Consider the following 13,946-nt stretch of genomic DNA (forward strand, 5'->3'; position numbering starts at 1 on the left):
ACACCCACATATTGAATACTGCATACAGCTGTGGTTACCCCATCTCAAAAAAGATAATTGGAAAAGGTACAGGAAATGGCAACAAAAATGACTGGGGTATGGAACAGTTTCCATATTAAGAGAGATTAATAAGACTAGGACTTTTCAGCTTGGAGAAGAAATTACTAAGGGGAGGGGAATATGATAGAGATCTATAAAATCATGAGTGGGGTGGAGAAAGTAAACAGGGAAGTGTTATTTCCTCCTCATAACACAAGAACAAGGGGTCACCAAATGCAATTAATAGACAGCAGGTTTGAAAGAAGCAAAAAGAAGTATTTCTTCTTTGTCAACCTGAGAACTCCTTGCCAGAGGATGTTGTGAAGGCCCAGACTATAAGAGGGTTCAAAAAAGAACTGGATAAGTTTATGAAACGTAGGTCCATCAATGGTTATTAGCCAGGATGGGCAGGGTTGCAAAGCCATGCTCTGAAGTGTCACTAGCCTGTTTGCCAGAAGCTGGGAATGGGTGATAGGGGTGGATCAGTTGCTGATTACCTGTTCTATTCATTCCCTCTGAAGCACCTGGCATTGGCCACTGTCAGAAGACAGGATACTGGGCTAGATGGACCATTGGTCTGACCCAGTATGGCTGTTCTTATGTTCTTATGAATAACTGTGGCCAGGTCTTAGTGTCTATACAGCACCTAGCACAGTCCTGGCCTCTACCAGTACTGTAATGCAAATAACAGTGATGGATTTATACCCATAAATGGATCAGTGTCTTCTCATGCCATCTGTACTAAACCTCACGTCATTTATTAGCGAGCCTTGTAACCTATGCCCATCTCTAGTGTGATTGTGCTAACGAGGATGCCTCGTTAATCTGAAAAGGTGCCGAGGGGGAAGATAGAAATGCATCATCCCCTGCCAAGAAGAAGAGGAAGTTGGACAAGTATGGAGCATTCGAGTTGGAGGAGCAAGAGTCCCTGAACACCTGTAAGTATGAAAACTGCCAGCCCCTGCTGACACTGGGAGCTGTGCCTGCAATACTCAGGGCTTTGGGGAGAGGGCAAAACTGGACCCAGCCCTGGCTGTGGTGGAGGCACAGAAGCCATTTTCCCTCCCCAGGGGTCGGGTGCAAGGCTGCACAGCCCATATTCATGGGGCTGCTCTGTGGCACTTGCAGCAGGGGGCATCAGGGCTGCGGCATTCCATCGAAGGTGTGATGCTTCTCGGGTCACCCAGGACCATGAGCTGGGCATTGGCCCTGGAATACAACCAGCCTGTCAGCTGCTCAAGCACCCGCCTCTGGGCTACACCAGTCTGCCCTGCCCTGCAGACTGACCATATATGCATGCCAGCCCCCGAATGCCTTCAAAGTGTCCCCACTCTGGTATCCAGCCCCTGGTCACTGGACCCCCACAGAAATCCCAGACCCTCTGTTCCCAGCCCAGTTTTACCTTAGCCCAGCTCTGCATCTCCTCACACAGCACTTCAGTTCAATCCTAGCAAAACAAAAGGGAATTAGTGTAAGAAAGCCTGGAGATTCCACTGGACACAAGTGTGAGGGATGGAAACAAATGGTGACAGACAACAAAGTCGTAAGACACGAACTAGGGCCTGTAGTCAGTTGCTGGCTGTGTGTGTGTGTTCTTTGTGCTACATTGGCTCTGCGCAGATAGCCAGCCCAGCAAACCTTGCTCGAACTGCCCAGATAGACGACAGATCCCTTTCATTAACAAAGGCACATTGGCAGGTTAATTATCGACGAAGCAGAATCCTAGTATCCCATAGACTCAGCAGGACCACTGACACACGTATGCCCGTAGCAATGGACCAGTTCAGTGAATGGCAGGACTTTCCATTCCCCCCTCGGCTGGACAAAGACATCCCCTTTGGGATTCCTCTTTTATACTTTGATACAAATAAATTATGTATTGCCCCCCTGACATGGTGAGTGACCGCCCTGTACCTTGTACCTGTCGATTTGATCAAAACATCTCTATCCATCCCCCTGTCATCCTGACCTTATCTTTAAGAGGGTCAGTGTGTCCTTGTCTCACCTTCGGGGAGTGTGTTCACACCATAGCCGTATATCGGAGTGTTCTGGTACCACCCTTCTGGAACGTGTTTCTGTGAATACTTAGTGCCCAGAAGTACTTGTGTTTTTGCAACACCAGCCCTGTTCTTGCCAAGTTCATGTATTGGGTAGTGAATCTGACAGCAGGCATCTGCTTTGTAACAGGGCAGGGCCTGACTTTTGCTAACTCTTCTTTGTATTAGCAGGGTTTGACTTGAGTTCAGCCTTAGGCCTCATACCAAGCCTCGTGTCTCAGGCTCTCTTTGTACGACAGGGCCTGCACTTATTAATAACTGCCGCTTTCCTAGCTACTAGAGTACAGTCTCGCCCCAAAGTTCAGCCTTTTGCAGTGCTTGCTAGTCCCAGGTAGCCAGGACCAAGTCTTCCATGACCCACCCCCACTCATCCTGTGACCTACGGAATCAGTCCTTTGTCTTTATTCACAGGCCGGGCCATCCCCTCACTGCCCTATTGTTCCTTTTTACTGCCAAGCGGTTTCAAGGTTTACAGTTTGTCTTTGATGATTTTCCATTGACTTTTCTGAGTTTGGGGCAAGGTAGACAATTAAGCAATGCATTACATAATTGGCTAGCCTGGGAAAGGTGACAGCTCCCTCCTGCTTGACTGGGCCATCGTTGAGACATATGGTTCATTTTCACTCCAAGACCCAAGGGCACCAATGTTCAATATACTGACATTATTCATTAAATATCACTCGAACACATCATCTCGATGTGATGATAAGTATCGATAAGTTACAAACATTCAGTAGAGATCTCACATGTTACCATTTGTGGATAAATACCATGAAAGTGGGGTATTAGATGCAGTGAGTTGTCAGGTCTGAGACAAGTTACCTGTAAAGAACAGCGAATCCTTTGCCAATTGGCCGCAGTGGGCCTCACTCTTAAAGCTCACTTGAAATAGCCTCTAGCACATTAGTTCTCAACCTATTTACCATTGTGGGCCACATACGCAGCTCTCTATTTGTTATGTGGGCCACATCCACACAATATATGTACTGCCTGTATGGCCCTGAGGATCTCGTATGGGCCACAGCTGTGTGCTGGTTGGGCCTCAAGCAGCCCGCAGGTGGCAGGTTGAGAACTACTGCACTAGCAGAACAGCACCTGCTAGCACCATGCTGGGCTCAGGGGGATGAAGGGCCATCTACTGAATCACCACTGCCATCTCACCTTGGGTTTTCCCGGGAGGTCTCCCCTTCTTGCTCTGAGTTGGTACAATGCAGCTTAGCTGGTGAGAGCTGACTCTAACCCTAGCATGTAATTGTATCCTCCTTCCAGATGAATTTATGGAATCCAGGATCAGGAAAGTTGTGAACATCATGTATGAGAAGCTGACCGCCTCTCTGCCCCAGGCAGATATTCAATATCTCAGGTGAGTCTGCAGCCGAGTTTCTCCCTTAAAGTCTAATGATTTAGACACCACAGCCTGTGCTCACACAGGCCTCTGATTACCTGCTCTATGGACAGACCCACCTCACAATGTGCAGATCTAGGTCTGAACTCCTCGTGCATTCGAAGGGTTTGGGTGCAGACCTGTCTCTCGATAGCACCATAGGAAATGACAGACTGGATCACGGTCCCTTTTCAGGAAGGACAGGCAGGGGCGAAAGGGTGGAGGAGTTGCACTATATGTAAGAGAGCGCTATGATTGCTCTGAGCTCCAGTATGAAACTGGAGATAAGCCAGTTGAGAGTCTCTGAGTTAAACTTAGAAGCAAGAACAGTAAGGTTGATGTCGTGGTGGATGTCTGTTATAGACCAGGAGGACAAGGTAGATAAGGCTTTCTTCAGTCATGTAACAAGGCGCTGTGGCCTTCCTCGGAGCCTGGGCCTGAGGAAGTGTCACTCTGCCCCCGCTGGACAGAACTAGGCCCTGCAGGCCAGCCACGCGGAAGCATAGGGGTGGAGCCAGGACCAGGGCAGGGAGTATAAAAGACAGGCCCAGCAGCTCAGTTGGGATGAAGTTGCTGCCGGAGGCAGACGTGTGTTCCCGGAGGCTGTGGCCTAGGCCTGACCCACGCCCTGCGACTGTTTGGTGTAGCTGCCCCATAGACTGGAGCCTCCAAAACTTGACTGATGGGCCGGGCTCAGAGGACTGGAGGTGGCCGCCAGGCCCTAGTAGCTGGGAGAAGCTACCCATGCCCACTGAATGGGAGAAACCACCTGAGGCTGGCCCGAGGGCCGGGGCAATAGACCGCCTGCCCACCTGCCCGCCCGGCCCAAGGGCTGGGGCAATAGACTGCTTAAACAGCCCTGCCTGTGGGAAGGCCGGAGGCTACAGACACCGAAGCGGACACTGTTGATTCCCCTAAAGGAAGGCGCTGTGGCCTTCCTCGGAGCCTGGGCCTGAGGAAGGGTTGCAGCACCCCAGTTGGACCGTGCCATCGGCTTACAAATCAGCTAGGGACCTGGTTCTCCTGGGGACTTCAATCACCCTGACATCTCCTGGAAGAGCAATTCAGCAGAGCACAGACAATCCAGGAAGTTTTTGGAGAGTGTTGCGGACAACTTTCTGGTGCAAGTGCTGGAGGAACCAACTAGGGGCTGTGCTCCTCTTGACCTGCTGCTCACAAACAGGGAAGATTTGGTGGGGGAAGTAGAAGTGCATGGCAACCTAGGCAGCAGTGACCATGAGATGGTCGAGTTCAGGATCCTGACAAAAGGAAGAAAGGAGAACAGCAGGCCAAATGGGGGAGGGAGCCATGACTCTGGCTCACTCAGCTCAGCGGCGCGGTCAGTCCACTCCTGGTGTGCAGGAACCTGGAACCCCTCTCTGTTCTCAGGTCTGTCGGGGAGTTGACAGGGAAATCCAGGTCCACCCAGTCCTCTGGATTCCAGCTCAGAGCCCTCAAACTAGACAAGGAGAGTCAGGGTTTGCTGACTTTGACAGAGCCCTGAGATCCTTCCTTCCTACCTTCCCTTGGGCGTCTGCAGCTCGTCACTCTGTTGGCCGGCTGGCCCTTTCTGGGGTGGTGTCTCTGGGCAGCTCAGTAGCAGTCTGATGACGGGAGTTCCTTTCTCCAACATGCTCACTCTGCTGGTCTGCCAAGCCGCAGCGGCTGGCAGTGCCTGGATTAACCCTTTGGTTGTTGGGCTAGCGTGGGGTACACACACCCATGACACAGACCTTTTGCTTCTGGGGGCGTAACCCAGGGTTCCTCACACCCTCACCAGCTGTAGCCGCTCTCGGCCTTGGTTCATGGCGTATGGTGCTGACACGTGTCTATCCATCCCGCCAAGCCTCAATGATGGCGGAGCCTGATCTAGTGTTCATTGAAATCAGCTGGGGAGGGAGAGGGGAGGCATCTTTCCATTGACTGCAATGGGGCTCTGTTTGTGAGGCAGGGAGCTGCCTGGCCCTTCCCAAATACATGAGTCTGTTTAACCCTCCTTCCCTCTCCCCTCTTCCTCAGGAACCGTCTCCTCACCTTGAAGAACAAGTCTTCCTTGGACCCCATTTACATCGGGCTCCTTGGCAGTACTGGGACCAGGAAGAGCTCGCTGTTGAATGCCATCATCGAGCACCAGTTCTTCCTGCCAGCGTCAGACCGTGAAGCCTGCACCTCTTGCATGGTGCAAGTCAGCAACCGGGGTGAAAACTACGAGGCAAAATTCACCTTCTCTCACTAGAGGCAAGGCTGATTCCTCTGCAATGCACAGGGAATGGGACGGATGTGTTCTTTAGCAGAGTATCCTGGCTGCTCGGTGTGTAGCCCTGCCCCCTCCACAGTGAATCTCTGTCTTATGGAGAGGGCGGCTGGCTGCCTGGCCCACATGGCCCCTGCTGGCTGCTTCTTACACTGAGGCTCATTCCTGCCTGATGATGGCTGTGAGTCCAGGAAGGAAGTCATGTGCTCTAAGGACAGGGCTGGGGCTGGTTCTCTGCCGCTTAGGAGGCCCAGAGTGGACAGGTGAAAGCAATAGCACTTCCCTCCCTGCTTTGCTTGCAGTTGGCCAGAGGGGATTCCCGCTCCTGGAACCACAGCTGGTTTGTCTGCTGCACAGTCCAGGGAATCACTTGTGCTGCTTCTGAACTATTGCTCCCCACACCTTCTCCTGCCGCACTGAGCCACTTCTCAGCTCCCCTACCACACCCTCTGCTCAGCGTTAAAACAGCTCTTCAGTCACTTTAGTTGGACGGCTGTTACACCACTCCCACCCAGCCCGAGCTCCAGGCACCCACATAGCTACTGACATCCACGACCGCTGCCTGTACAACCCTAATAAAATCCAGCCCCAGCACCTGCATTATCCCATAATAACAACCTGGCCCAGCTCCCAGCCCAGCGTCCAAATGCCCAAGATAATAATGGCCTGTTTGCCCTGCTCTGCCCTGGCAGGAATGGAAGGAGGAACTGAAGAATCTGGTGGAGCTTGTGAAGAAACCTGAGGAGGAGGAGGAAGAAGGGAAGGAGGAGGAAGAAGGGGACGAGGAGGGTGCTGTAGGTGAAGCTGTCCGAAAGCTTCGAGCGCTCTATGGGAAAGATGCTGAAGCCAGACCTTACGGAGATCTGTTGAGTGCGAAGCTACTAGTAAATATCCCTGCCTCAAAATGTATTCAACTCAAAGCAGCGCAGGTGAGTGAGTGTCTGTTCATAAATTCCAAATCCAAAAGACCATTGTGGGTTCAAAAAAGAATTAGATACATTCACGGAGGACAAGTCTATCAATGGCTATTTGCCAAGGTGATCAGGGACAAACCCCATGCTCTGGGTTTCAATAAACCTCTGACTGCCAGAAATTAGGAGTGGAAACAGGGGATGAATCACTAGATAAAGAGCCTTGTTCCATTCACTCCCTCTGAAGCACCTGGCCCTGGCCACTGTCAGAAGACAAGATACTGGGCTAGATGGACCATTGGTCTGACCCAGTATGGCAGTTCTTATGTGGGGGGATGGGTGAAGAGGGTGGGTCCAGAGTGGGAGGAGGCTGGGGAGGGGAGGGGATAGGTGGGGTCCAGACAGGGGTAGGATGGGGAGGGAGGTGCTAGAGCAGGGGGAGGCATGGGTGGGAAGGGGGGTCCTGGAGCAGCAGGACTAAGTGAGTACGGCCCAGTCTCAGACAGTGAAGGTGGGTGAGAGGCAGGCGGGGAGGAGAAGCAAGGAAATATTGCTTCTTGTCATCGGCGAAATGAACTCCACATTGTCTTTCCTGTGACATCACTTATATGAAGTCAACAATGCTGAACAATTCTACAAGTTCTATGTGCGAGTGTGAATCATGCTGCATGAATTAGGGCAGTGGTTCTCAAACTATTTACCATCCAGTCTTCCTTTATCAGAGAAACAAAAGTAGGAGGGGAGAGATTCAAGACAGTGATAGGAAATGGGTGATTGTGCCGTGGGGGATGAATAGTGCGGGATGAAACTTGGTCTCACAACACCCCCCGTGGAAGGTTGTTCAGTTCATTGCTGTTCACAGAGGACTTCAAGGTCCTATCACCACAGAGGGGCAGAGTTTGATTTATTTATTGTGTCCCAGGCAGAAGAACTCTCTGAGAAACTGGACCCTTATATCCGGTGTCACAATAAGAAGGATGACGTGGGAACCAAGATGCGACTCTGGCCACTAATCAAATACGTGGAAGTGACAATTCCGAAGTCAGTTGTGATTCCGGAAGGTGTTGTGTTTATGGATATTCCCGGGACAGGAGATTACAACAGCAAAAGGGATGAAATGTGGAAAGAGGTGACTTGCCAGCTCTGCGCTGTGTGGGAGGAAATGCTGAGACATTATTTGGCTGGAGAGTGTTTAAACACTGATTCTAACATCACTATTCCAGTGTAACAAAGGGAGCAAAGCTCTGGAGAGGGCAATGTGCTCTGGGGCCTGGGGAAGGCTTTAGTGGAATGGACAGAATCAGCGCCTGAGGGTGCACCCCTGCTATTAGCTAACGGTGCTTCCCAGCTTGGATCACTGCTGCTGCTGGATTCCCATAGCATCACAGGCCCATAGCACCTCCGCACGTCACTGGGAGACTGATGGTTTTCTTCTGAAGTGGAGACCCTGCAAAGATCACATGCTCCTTTATCTTCTCTCCCCTCGGGCTATCCCACTGAATGTCTGCACAGCAATTAAATGCCTGCAGCTGGCCCAGGTCAGCTGACTCCAGCTCGGGCCATGGGGCTGTAAATTGCCGTGTAGACGTTCACTGCAGCCCAGGCTCCGGGACCCTGCCCCCCTCGCGTGGGGTCTAGAGCTCAGGCTGTGGTCCAAAAGCAAATGTCTATACAGCAATTTTACAGCCCCACAGCCCAAGCCAGCTGACTCAGGCCAGCCATGGGTCTCTAATTGCTGTGTAGACATATCCCTAGAGGTCAACTCCGAACCTCCAGCTAGTGCTGTCCTGAATGGCACAGATGCGTCATAGCTGGGGGACTGGAACGAGGGGCTCAAATTACTAGCACAATCCTGCAGAGACTGAGCGCTCTCCATTGCCATGGCCGTCAGTGGGGAATCGAGGTGCTCCGTGTGTTGCAGGACGGAGCCTGGCTGCCTTTTCCCTTCCTGATATAATTCTCTCTCTCTCTCTCTCTCTCTCTCTCATTCTTCTTAAGAGCATCAATAAATGTTCAGTCATCTGGGTTGTCAGCGACATCAAACGAGTTGTGGGGGATAAAGTCCATGAAGTGCTGCTGACTGAGAGCATCAAAGCTTATCAAGGCGGGATGTGCAGAGACATCACCCTGGTGGTCACCAAGTCTGATAAGCTGCATCTGAAGGAATACCCGAGGTAGTTGAATAGTCTATCCCCAGGCTTCAGGAAGTGTGAAAGTCCTTCCCTCAGAGATGTACAGTCTGTCTGCCCGTCTTCCTCCTGCAGCCCCTCCTTCTATCTACCGGCCAGTCCATGTTCACACATCGGCTTCTGAAGCATCTGGCATTTGTTCTGGCTGGTGTTTTCAGTGTCTAACAACAGTCTTGGTCTAGACCGGTGGTTCTCAAACGTATTTGATCACGCCTCCCTTCTTTGCGTCTAGTAATAGTTTACACCCACCCTTCTGCCACACAAGTGCATATACAGGGAAAAAATAAATCACACGCAAATCTCACTAAACATGACATTCAGTAAGGCATTGATTCAGCCAGACCCAACGATCCATTGTAATAAGAGCAAAAGCAAAACTGCGGGGATGCTTACAATTAAATGTGCACACTGCATCGCAGCAAATGGATTAACGGGCAGATGACAACGACTTTGTATAATGCTATGGAAGCGTAACAGAAATCCTCCAGAATGCACAGCGCCATCTAGAGTCAGCTGCACAGCACCATCTGAGGACTTTATATGTCTGGAGAAATCAGCTTTGCAGTTATTCACCACTGTGAGTGAAATGTGTGCAGGAAGTTTCTTTTTTCCTAAAGCTTCTCATGGCCTCACTAGAATATATTCCACACCCCAGTTCAGGGGGGGGGCCCTTCCCCGGTTTGAGAATCTCTGGTCTAGACAGGATGAAAGTGTAGGTATCTGTGTGTATAACACTGTGTCCCAGGGAGAGTCGGCAGCAGGCACTGAACGTGAGAGCTGAGGATTGAAAAGCATCCTCTATTTTGCAATTAAACTACGTGAAATCTGCCATCGCAATCTTTTCATTTGAATGTATCCAATCTCTCACCACCCAACACTTCACCAGTGTCACCTGCCCAGCTGCAGTAACCATCCAGAACTTCACAGCAGTAGCGGGGATAGAACTCTGATCCTCCTCTTCCGAAAGTAACACTGGAGCTATAGGAGAATCAGTGTGTCAGGGGGAGCCAGTATGTCAGGCTGACGAGAGCTGTGAACCACCCATTCACCTCTGTGTCACAGGCATTGGGAAGAAACAGGTCAGTCTGTAATTGTCCTCTACAGCGATTCTTGCGCCTTCCACTGAAGTACCTGGTGCTGGTCACTGCTAGGGACAGGATGCTGGGCTAGGTGGGCCTTGGGTCTGATCCAGGCTGGCAACGTCTATGAACACGCTAAAGCCCACTTTCCAGACTGTGTATTTTCACCTTCCAATAAACCCCTGCACAGATTTATGTGCACGGGGCATGACAGGATTTTTGTCAAACCTAGTTAAATGTGTCCTTTTCATTTTTTTCCAGGGAAAGAAGAAAGAAAAAAGTGAGTATTTGCAGACTTTTTCTTAAAGAAAAAGAAAAGATATAATTTTAAAATTGAAGGCGCTCCATGAACAAAACTGAGGTAACTGATTTGTCTTCTGAAGATGGTGTTATCCCCTAGGCTCCTAAATACAAAGGGTTGTACCAGCAAGACTCCTGCTTACTGTAAGAGGAGCTGCAGGGCTAAATTTTTTTTTAAAAGTTAGGCATTTATAGCATCCACTGGGCCCAATCTAGGTATCGCCTGCTCACGCTCCACACATGAGCACCCCCATTCGCCTTGTGTGGCTAGGAAAAATGCAGTTTAGCTCACAGTCAAGATAAAATTACAAGAGCTATCAGCATTTGTAGTTCAGAAAGGAAGTAGATCATCAGTTGGAATCAGGTAAATATCCTAAGAGCGGCCTGGTCCAGTGGTGTGAAAGCCAGGCAGTCCCTTGTTCTCATCCCATCTCACAGATTTGTAGTGTATTCCTTGGCAGGTCTCTGTGCCTTAGCTTCTCCATCTGTAAAATGGGAACAATAGGGTTGTTCCTAAACATGTGAACTCTGAGGAATGCAAAATGTTAGAATTTAGGCAGCGTTGAAAACAAAGTTGAGTGAACTCAGCCATATGGGTTTATTTATTTATGGCCATAATCCTAGTAGTATCTGAGCATGTCACAAACATTATTCAATGTATCCCCTCACCCCTGTGAGGCAGGGCCATTATTCCCATTTTACAGGTGGGGAACTGAGGCCCAGAGAGACTCAGTTACTTCTACAAGGTCACACAGGGAGTCTGTGGCAGAGCTGGAAATCCAGTCTGGATCTCCTTAGTCCCAGTCTAGTTTCGTAACCACTAGACCTTCTTTTCTAGCCTTCTGTGGTTTATTTCTGAATCATAAACAAGGGTTCAAAGAACTAAAATCAGTTCACAGACTAAACAAGCCTTGATCGATTGTTGCCCAATGTAAAATGGCAGAACAAGACCAAATGAGGAGCTGAAGATATGCTTCCGATTACAATACAGATTAACTCCACTAGAGCTGGTTTTTGTGTTTCATGTAGCAATGTCTACCTCACTAACTAACCTGGGAGAAGCAGCTTACGAAAAGATAGTTTTAAATTACATGAACCAAAAACAAAATGAATGTTGTTGAAAGCAATAATGCAGTTTAATTCTTTTGATAGTTTGCAGTTAGCTCAACGGATGTAATTTAGCCAAGAGAAGGTTAAGAGGTGACTTGATCACAAACTACAAATGCCTACATGGGAAAGAGATTTCCGAGAGCAGATGACTCTTAAATCTAGCAAAAAAAGACCTAACCAGATCCAGTGGTTGGAATCTGAAACAGGATAAATTCAGACTATGAATAAGGCAAACAATGTTAACGGTGTGGGTAATTAATCATTGAACCAATTTACCTAGGGTGGGATGGTCACTTGGAGTCTTTACAACAAGACTGACTATCTTTCAAAGGGCTTGTCTACACAGAGCAGTAATGTGGACTATGGGGGTGTGTGTGATTTCTAAAGTGCACTAACCTGCTACTCATTAATTGGTCCATGTGCATCCTTCCTGCATGCACTAGAAGTTCCCTGTGGGCTTTAACATAGAATCCTATAAGTGTAGGACAAGCAGGGACTCAAGAGGTCATCGAGTCCAGTCCCCTGCACTCAAGGCAGGACTGAGTAATAGCTAGATCATCCTCGACAGGAGTTTGTCTAACCCGTTCTTAAAAACCTCCAGTGATGGAGACTCCACAACCTCTCTAGGCAATTTGTTCCAGTGCTTAGTTACCCTGTAGGAAGTTTTTCCTAATGTCCATCCTAAGCCTCCCTTGCTGCAATTTAAGCCATTGCTACTTTTCCTGTCCTCAGACATTAAGGAGAACAATTTTTCTCCTTCTTTGTAACAACTTTTTATGCACTTGAACTGTTATGTCCTTTCTCAGTCTTCTATTTTCTAGACTAAACAAACCCAATCTTTTCACTCTTTCCTCATAAGTCATGTTTTCTAGACCTTGAATCATTTCTGTTGCTTTTCTCTGGACTTTCTCCAATTTGTCCACATCTTTCCTGAAATGTGGCACCCAGAATTGGACACAGTACTCCAATTGAGGCCTTATCGGTGCTAAGTAGAGCAGAATTACTTCTCGTGTCTTGCTTACAATACTCCTGCTAATACATCCTAGGATGATGTTCGCTTTTTTTGCAACACTGTTGACTCAAATTTAGCTTGTGATCCACGACAACCCCAGATCCCTTTCTGCAGCACTCCTTCCTAGACAGTCATTTCTCATTTTGTACATGTGCAATTGATTGTTCCTTCCTAAGTGGAGTGCTTTGCATTTGTCCTTATTGAATTTCATCCTATTTACTTCAGACCATTTCTCCAGTTTGTCCGGTTCATTTTGAATTTTAATCCTATCCTCCAAAGCACTGGAAACCCCTCCCAGCTTGGTATCATCTGCAGACTTTAAGTGTACTCTCTATGCCATTATCTTAATCACTTATGCATATGTTGAACAGAACCAGATCAAGGAACCAGCAGGACCCCACTCGATATGCCATTCCAGCTTGGCTGTGCACCACTGATAACCATTCTCTGGGAACAGTTTTCCAACCAGTTATGCACCCACCTTATGGTAGCACCATCTAGGCTGTTTTCCTAGTTTGTTTATGAGAAGGTCATGTGAGACAGTATCAAAACCTTACTAAAGTCCAGATGAACCACATCTACCACTTCTCCCCATCCACAAGGTTTCTTCCTCTGTCAGAGAAGCTATTAAATTCCGCTGACATGACTTGTGTTTGACAAATTCATGCTGACTCTTACTAACGTAGTGCTGTTTCAAACAGCATTATGTTAAAAGCACACTAGGAAACTTCTGGTCCATGCTGGCAGGGTCCACAAGAACTAATTCATGTGCAACATGTTAGTAGGCTCTAGAACTCACATCCCTTTAGTTGACATTACTGCTTCATGTAGACAAGCCCTAAAAGATCTGCTCTAGCTCAAACAGAAGTTCTGGCCTTGATGTAGAAATTGGTGGGTAAAGTTTGCCCTGTGTTATGTTGAAAACCAGATTAGATGGGGTCAGCTGGCTTCAAAAACTGTGGGAGCATTTTGGGGTACTACCTATAGTAACTTTCGTTACCTTTCCAAATGTAGAAACCTATAGAAACCAAACATGATGCCATTTTAGAGAGGAACACAACCGTGAAAGAGAAGAAAAGCAGTGGAATGAAGACAAAACTCAAGGTAAAATATATAACAATGGGTTTTCCAGTTATTGGAAACGTATTCCTATTATATTTCAATAGCAAATGTGATGGTCCTTGGACTAATATTTATTAGCAAGTGTTTTCCCATGAGATGTGATTACTTCTAGATTGTCTCAATTATAGTATAAAAACCTCAATGTTAACATACAAAGTTCCAAGTTCTAAAGAATTCTGGGGCCAGATCTATCTCGGTCTTCACCGCCTAATTCCCATAAACTTTCAATGGGATTTAGTTGCCTAACCTTGTTAGGCACTTCTGAAAACTCCATTAGGAGCTCTCCTTTACCTCAAGTGATAAAAACCTGTGTGTTTGGAGCTGACCATCCTCTCTGATTTGATTCTGAGTTATAAACAAGGGATCCAGGCCCTAAAGTCAATGCATAGACAAAGATGAGCCTCAATTCGGTGTTTGATCAATGAAAAATTGACAACCCACATCAAATCGCTCCATAGTAATACAGAATTAGGAATTGAAGATGCACTG

At 48.2% G+C, this 13,946-nt stretch overlaps 1 pseudogene; it reads left to right on the forward strand.

Annotated features, from left to right (window-relative positions):
- Positions 1-880: 880 nt before the first annotated feature.
- LOC137160173 (nuclear GTPase SLIP-GC-like) lies at positions 881-13,439 on the forward strand (annotated as a pseudogene).
- The last annotated feature ends 507 nt before the right edge of the window (positions 13,440-13,946 follow it).

Source organism: Emydura macquarii, unplaced genomic scaffold, assembly GCF_026122565.2.
Source record: "Emydura macquarii macquarii isolate MOO-44397 ecotype Brisbane River unplaced genomic scaffold, CSIRO-AGI_Emac_v2 contig_2167, whole genome shotgun sequence".
Taxonomy (NCBI): domain Eukaryota; kingdom Metazoa; phylum Chordata; order Testudines; family Chelidae; genus Emydura; species Emydura macquarii.